The sequence below is a fragment of the Mustela nivalis genome (assembly GCF_964662115.1).
Source record: "Mustela nivalis genome assembly, chromosome: 13".
In the NCBI taxonomy this organism is placed as follows: Eukaryota; Metazoa; Chordata; class Mammalia; order Carnivora; family Mustelidae; genus Mustela; species Mustela nivalis.
Genome location: NC_139032.1, coordinates 3,103,190 through 3,110,197, shown reverse-complemented (window position 1 = coordinate 3,110,197; position 7,008 = coordinate 3,103,190). Strand labels below are relative to the sequence as shown.

The following is a 7,008-nucleotide window of genomic DNA, read 5'->3' as shown; positions in this document are numbered from 1 at the left end:
CCGGGGGCAAGTCTGGGAATGGAGTCGGGGAGGATGGCGCCGAGTGTTCCCCGGGTCTGAATTCTCCGCCAGAACTGTGCTTCCATGGAACCTTGCGGGGCTCAGGGGCTCCGGCGGGCGCGGAGGGCGCAGAAAGGCGGGAAAGAGCAGCCGATGCGCAGTCCGGACGGAGTTGGTCGGCCGCGGGGCCCTCGGGGGGCTTCGGAGGCACCTGTCCCAGGTGGTTCGCAAGGTCGCGTCCGAGGCCAGGGCGTGCACGTCTGCGACGTTAGAGCCGTGAGCGCTCACTTCCCACGCGCTGGCTTGAAGGCAGGAGGACCACAAGGCGTGCGGGACGGCAGTCGTCCCCGTGCAGCCCCCGGCTCCGGGACCCATTGCTTCCAGCTTCTCCTGCAGGGCTCTCGGGCCGGCTTGGGCTTGCCCCGCGCGCGCCCACGCGGGCGCAGACCCACGTCGTCGTGCGCACGCGCACGCGCACGCGCACCCCTCCCGAGGGGCGGGGCTGCACGTCTCCCGGACCCTCCCCCGCAACGGCTCCCAGCTTCGGTTGAGGCTGCCCGCGGGAGAAGGCGCGCCTGCGCGGGCTCGGGGGCGGGGTCGCTAACGGTCCTGCGGCCGGGGGCGGGGCCGTGCGTGGCCGCCGGGTGCTTGCGCGAGGTGGGCTTGCTGCGGGCGCGAGCTCCCGGGCGTGCAGGGGTGGCGGCCCGCGGTCTGTGGTGTTCCTGCTTGGCATTGTGTGCGCCCTTGAGGAGTGGCCCGCGGGGACCGGAGTCCTGGCCGACCCGTGTCTGAGGCTTCGCTGCATGCTGAGGTGCGTCGCGCAGACCCTCGGGCGGGCTCTTTGCACCCTGACCTTGTAGGGGTGAGGTCGGTGCCTGGGTTTTTGGGGCCGCGGTCTGGGCTCCGCGTTGGGTGACTGGCCTCCCGGGGGGCCCGCGTGTTTGGGGTCAGTGCTCCGGTCTCTGGGGTCTGGGCTGTAGGTTATGGAGGGTCTGAGGGTTTGGTCTGCGCTCAAGGGTCTAGCATTCAGAGGGTCTAAGGGATTGGGGCCGCGCTCTGGAGTCTGGGGTCTCGAGAGGCCCACGGGTGTGGGGTCTGTGTTCGGGGTACGGGCTTGTGGGTCTCAGGTTCCGGGGCCGAAGCGTCTGCTGTCCTGGGCGGCTCGTGGGTTCCCCTCAGCTGCCGGCTGGCCTGGTCCCTGGGGCGGCGGGCGGGAGGCCCTGGGGCCGGGTCCGCGGTGAGGAGCCGTAGTGGTTCCAGGTGCGACGGCCGGGCCGGAGGGGAGCACAGGTGGGGCTTGGAGCGGCTTGTTAGGTCCGAGTGGGCAGGTGTATGCTGCTGTGTGGCTGCTTGTGAAAAGGGGCGGCGAAGCTCGTGTGTGTGAGAGCGGGCTGAGTGCGGTCAGGAGGGCGTGAAGAGGTCAGGGTCCATCCAGAGTCAAGGAGCTGCTGCTTAGCGGTGTGTCATTCGGGGCTGAGTGGAATATGGTAAGTGTGACTTTCCCCGCACGACTGGGCGATCCGTGGGAGTCCGGGCAGATTTGAAAGCGTATGTGCACGTGGGTAGGGGCGTGCTTGGAAAAGTGTGTGTGGGTTCAGGTAGAGGCGCTGGGTTTTCTCCACGGGCAGTGCAGGAGGATCACTGGTGTGTCCGCGCACGTCGAATGGTTCTGTGTATCTTTTCTGACTGGCCCATGTCCTGTTCGGATGGGTGTGTTGAGGCCAGACCTGTGAATTGTTTTATGGCACTGGTGGGGGGTTTAGAGGTGTGATACGGGTTTTGTATGACGATTGTGCGAGATGGAAGAGTTGATTGTGTATGAGCATCTGGGACTGTGAGGTTATGTATGTAGAGGCGGTGTGGCATACGTGTATGTGAAACGGGGTGGGTGATAAATTTGCATAGTCGTCGTATACGGGGTTATTTCAGGTGTATTTCGGGCTTGTGGAGAGATGTGTGTGTATTGAGTCTGTGTGTGTATTCAGGGACCATGGTTATTTGGAGGAATATTTGCTGGGGCCGTGTGTTTGTATTTTTCAGTAGGGGGCCATTAAGCTTGTGTATTTTGGAAAGTGAGCATGCATGTATCTGATGGGAGGTGGGGCTCAGTGTTCATACAGGGGAGTTGGAGAATTGTGTTTCTCTGTATTAGAGGTCTGTGATATGATTTTTAGTATTTGCAGGTGTGAAAGCTGACTGCCACTCACTAGAGATAGTTTGGGATTTGGAAGTTGTTTCATGTATGCATTGTGAGGGATGTTTGTGACGTGTGTGTGTGTGTGTGCGCGCGCATATGTGTATATATGCATCCACACACACATATTGGTTTGTGTATATCTACTGGATTTTGGATATATCCAGCACCACCTGCATGAATCATCAAGTTTGTTCGTAAGGTTTGAAGTTAGGAGTATTCGGAGTGTGTTTCTTTGGGTAGTACCACTCTGTGTCTGAACGTGTTTGGTAGTAGATAGTAGAAGGTGGTTTCTGTAATTCAGGATGAGGATAGAAATGTGTGTGTGTGTGTGTGTGTGTGTGTGTGTTAGGAGATCTGTGTGTATTCGTGTATGTCTATTTGTATATATATGCACATATGCACAGATATACATAGTGTTTTGTGTATGTATCTGGGGTGGGAGTTGATTCCCTACTTGGCGTATAGCGGATTGTGTGCACATACTTCTATGAGAGGGTATATGGTGCACTGGAACTGGCTCCTACTAACTTGGGATGGTCAGTGGTGCATCTCTTTTCCTAGTTCTGTGTTTAATGGCTTTAGGTAGGTAGCTTGAAATTAGTCATGCTGGGAATATTTATGCCAGGTAAAAACCACAAACAGAAGCCTTTCCCACCTTCCTCTGAGAGCATTTTATGAAGTATTGACCAGCACACCCCTGGTGTCTGTGTGTGAAGCAGGCATCATTGGGTGTGGGAGTGGGGGCATCCAGAGCTTTGGGCCCTTGTATGTGTGCCTTGACCCTTGTCATTCTGAACCGCTGCATTTCCTAATCAGGTTGGCCCATTCTTTAGGGCCAAAGGATCCCTATATATTTGGTGATTTCCAGTTCTTCGTGCAGGTAGGTTCAGCGGTGTTTATATGTTAGGCAGGTGGACACTCCTTCAGGATTTGTGATCCTTGCATCAGGGCATCCCAAGATGGATGGCCCTGGTAGACATGGCTGTGCAGAGCAGAGCCTTCATAAATGGGTTGTTGCTGTGACAGGCAACATTCAGAACGTTGTGGGGATTCCTGGAGAGGAGGTCAAGAGAGCGTGCTCTCCCAGACAGCCCCTTGTAAATCCCCTAGGTAAGCTGCAGGCATCATTGTCTCTTCTGGAGCATGGCTGGTAGGCAAGAACAGCCTCTACATGGGTCCAGGAGGTGAAAGCCTGCAGAACCACTTGCCCAGAGTCATGGGGAGTGTTGGGAATCACTAGTTCTCAACCAGCCTATCTCAGCGGAAACCTGAGTCCTCAGGGCTAGGCAGGACCCCTTGGGGTCAGCGAACTGACAAGACTGGGGCTGGGGAGGCTTTGTCCATGAAGAAGAGCTAGGGGCTGTGACCCAGGAGGACTGGGATGTTCTGCTCTGAATGGATATGGCTCTCGGGTTCCCAAACCCTTTAGAAATGCTCTCCTTTCTTTTCTGAATGTTCAGGATGCTCCTAACACTGGGAAGCACATAGCTTCATGTTTCTCTGAGAGGAAAACCTGATGCTCTTTCCTCTGTCCAGGTGGAGCTGCAAACCCACCAGCCACGTGATGAGCATGGCCACCAGCTGGCCACATAGCTGCCTCCTGCCTCCCACCTCCCTTGGACCCACCCAGCATTTGTGGGCCTTCCTTATGGTGAGTCTCCTGAATCTCCCTCCAAAAGAAGGTGCTATCGCCAGCTTCTTGAACTGACTTTCTTAGTACGGGTGGATTCCTAGTAGCTCTCCCTGCCTCCTTCATAACCTGTCCCCAATAAAATGCCGGTGGGGTATGCTAATTGTATTGTGTTTTGTCAGCAGAATGGAGCTCTGCCTGCTTTTCTATGTTGAAGAGTATTCTGAAGAGAATGCAATATATGTACAAGGTATACGTTCTTGGGCTTAATGTGCCTTGTCTTTGAGATGGGAAGATGTAGACTCTGAGATTTAAGGGAGAGAAATAGGAATATTGTGGTATTGAACCAGCACTGAACACCCCCCACTCAGATGGAATGAATGGAAATTGCTGGAATGGCGAGGCTAGTCAGAGCTGGTTGTTCTGGGGCCCCAAGTTTCTTTTCGGAGTGTGTATCATGGGGCATAGCCTGTGTTCCCCGTATCTCCATGGACAGAAGGAATCCTGAGTCCTCAGGATTCGTACTGAGTGGCCCCTTTGGCCAGGCCATTAGAAGCTCCAACTTGCTCTACTTCTCAGAAGTTGTTGGGGAGAGAGGACCTGAACCCTCTCAACCGCCCTGGGGCATGCAGCAACACAAGAGTGGATCTGAGGAACATGCAGCAACACAAGGTGGCTCTGTGGCCACTAGGGAACTGTTCCTACAAAGGACACTGTTCTTTCTTTTTTAATTTTGTGATTTAAATTCAGTTAGCCAACACATCATACATCATTAGCTTTTGATACAATGTTCAGTGATTCGTCAGCTGAATATAACAACACCTGGTGCTCACTGTGCCACGTGCCCTCTTCAGTTCCCATCACCCAGTATCCCCAGCCCTCCACCCACCTCCCTCTCCACAGCCCTCAGTTTGTTTCCCAGAGTCAGGAGTCTCATAAGGTTTGTCTCCCTCAATGATTTCTTCTCGTTCAGTCCCCCTCACCCCTATGGTCCTCTGCACGATTCCTTATGTTCGTTCCCCTTTGAGTGAAACCTTACGATAATTGTGTTTCTCTGATTGACCTATTTCACTTAGCAGAATACCCTCCAGTTCCATGCGCATTGGTGTGTTAAGTGGCTGCGTAATACTCCGTTGTATATATGAAGCATATCTTCTTTTTCCATTCATCTGTTGAAGAACATCTCAGCTCCTCCCACAGTTTGGCTATTGTGGACATTGCCGCTATGAACATTGGGGTGTATGTGCCCCTTCTTCTCTACAACCTCGGTATCTTTGGGGTAGCTCTGTTTTTAACATCTCGAGGAACCTCCATACCGTTTTCCAGAGTGGTTGTACCAGTTTGCATTCCCACCAACAGTGTAAGAGTGCTCCCCTTTCTCCACACAGAGGACCCTGTTCTGATGTCTGCTAGGGCCCAAGAGAGGAGGCTTACAACCGACAGAGACCAGGACAAGCAGAACAGGGTCAGTGGGACACTAGGAACAGAGGAGGGAAAAGATGGGACTCGGGCCGAGGCTAGAGGCAGGCTTTGACTCTGCGGGGCGAGGGGTTGGGAGCACGTCGGGAGGTAAATTCTTCCACCCTCAGCCAGACTCTGCTCCTGTGGCTGCTAGTAGTTGGGGATGCTGGGAGAATTCTAGCTTGGGGGCCAGTGGTCTGCGTCCTTCCTGCAGCTTTCTCCTGCTTTGAGCAAGAAACCTGTCCTGACTTACAAATCTTTTTGCACCTTCCCCCACTTCGTCCCAAGATATCAAGAGTCCTTTGTCACAGTCCTGACTGTGCACAGGCATGCATCCAAGTCCGTGTGATGACCATATGTTTATTATCTCTTTTCTTCCCTGGAATGTAAGAGCCAGGAGAGGGGTCTTTGTTGTGTTCCTTGATGCTTGATAATTGTCATGGGTGTGTAGAGTGTCATAGTTTGGAACACAGAAGCAGACACAGAGTTTAGGAAACAAGGTATTTACTAAACAGCACCTGTGAGGGTAGAAACAGGAAGAACTGGGCACAGTGGTCTTTCGGCAGACTCCGGAACAGCCTCTGCTTCTCCTCCTGGAGCTGATGAGCTATGCGGTCTCTCAGAGCTGTCGCCGTTGGAAGAAATCGGCCAGGCCTTCATCAGCCCATGAGACAAATGCCTTCCGGGATGCCCCCGGGCAAGGCTATTCTCTGTAGTTGCCGCCATCCCTGAGGGAGCAGGGGGCTGACGCTGTCTCCCAAAGGTGCTCTTGTCCACCCGGGACGCATGCCATTGTCATCAGACTCCTGCCTGTTAGAGCTTTTAGCAATTTCTTTACATAGATTCTTAGTGTGTGAGTGTCTTCAAGGTGGAGGGAATTGTGTATATACGTCTTGGGGCCGTGAGTGTTTGTGTGGGTCAAGTCAGGGAGCATGGAGGGGTGTGCTTGTGTCTGGGGAGGTGGGGATGCCCCTTGTATATGGTTTGGAGGTATGTTGGGGGTCCCGAGCCTGGTACACTGTATTGAGAACCTGCAGGGTATGATTTGCTGAAGGAGGGAGCTCCCTCAGCACCTGCACTCCCAATTTGGGGAAGTGAAGGCACAGTTTCAGTTCAGCCCCTCCAAAGGACATGGAGTCACAGCATTTACTTACAGATCCCAGTAATGGGGTGTGTGCAATGGAAGGGCAGTTCTCTGTCTCAGGTCCCAGCCAGCAGGACATAGAGAGCAGGGTAGCAAGCACTGAGAACTTACAGGTGGTTGGGGAGGAGGTCCCTAAATTTTCGTGGTCTCCCGTCTTTAGTGGTTACCTGTAAAGGTGCCCTAGGAAAAGTAGAGTGGGAGCTTGGGGTGGGAATTCTGAGCTCAGGTCTTTATGGAACTGTCCAGACTGGGTGTGAGCAGGTTGTCATGCTGTAGAATGTGCTGGCAGCCCCTCAGAAGAGCTGTTCTCTCATCATGAGGTTGGAGCTCTGTGTACAAGTGTGTGCTTGTGTACACGCTGTGTACACACTGTCATTGTGTGAATGCCTCTGAATGTTCACAGTGCTGGTAGGAAGTTGGTGTGGGTGTATAGAGTGTCCATAGCACAGGGTGGGCTGTGGTGTGTGTAAATTCAGAGTGTTTAGTGAGGAATCTAATACATATATTTGAGGGTTGGGGATTGCTTATGTTCTGGGTGCATGTATATTTGGGGCATTAAAGGTTGCACATGTGGGT

General features: G+C 53.7%; 1 long non-coding RNA gene across 2 annotated transcripts in view; it reads left to right on the top strand.

Annotated features, from left to right (window-relative positions):
* Positions 1-427: 427 nt before the first annotated feature.
* Positions 428-7,008, top strand: part of LOC309845857 — a 79,259-nt gene continuing 72,678 nt past the window's right edge. The window contains exons 1-3 of one of the 2 annotated variants that reach the window (XR_014301550.1): positions 428-862; positions 3,734-3,848; positions 4,013-4,070. This is a non-coding gene — a long non-coding RNA (uncharacterized lncRNA). Of the gene's footprint in view, positions 863-3,733; positions 3,849-4,009; positions 4,071-7,008 lie in introns of both variants that reach the window. The other variant, XR_014301551.1, reaches the window with a different exon arrangement.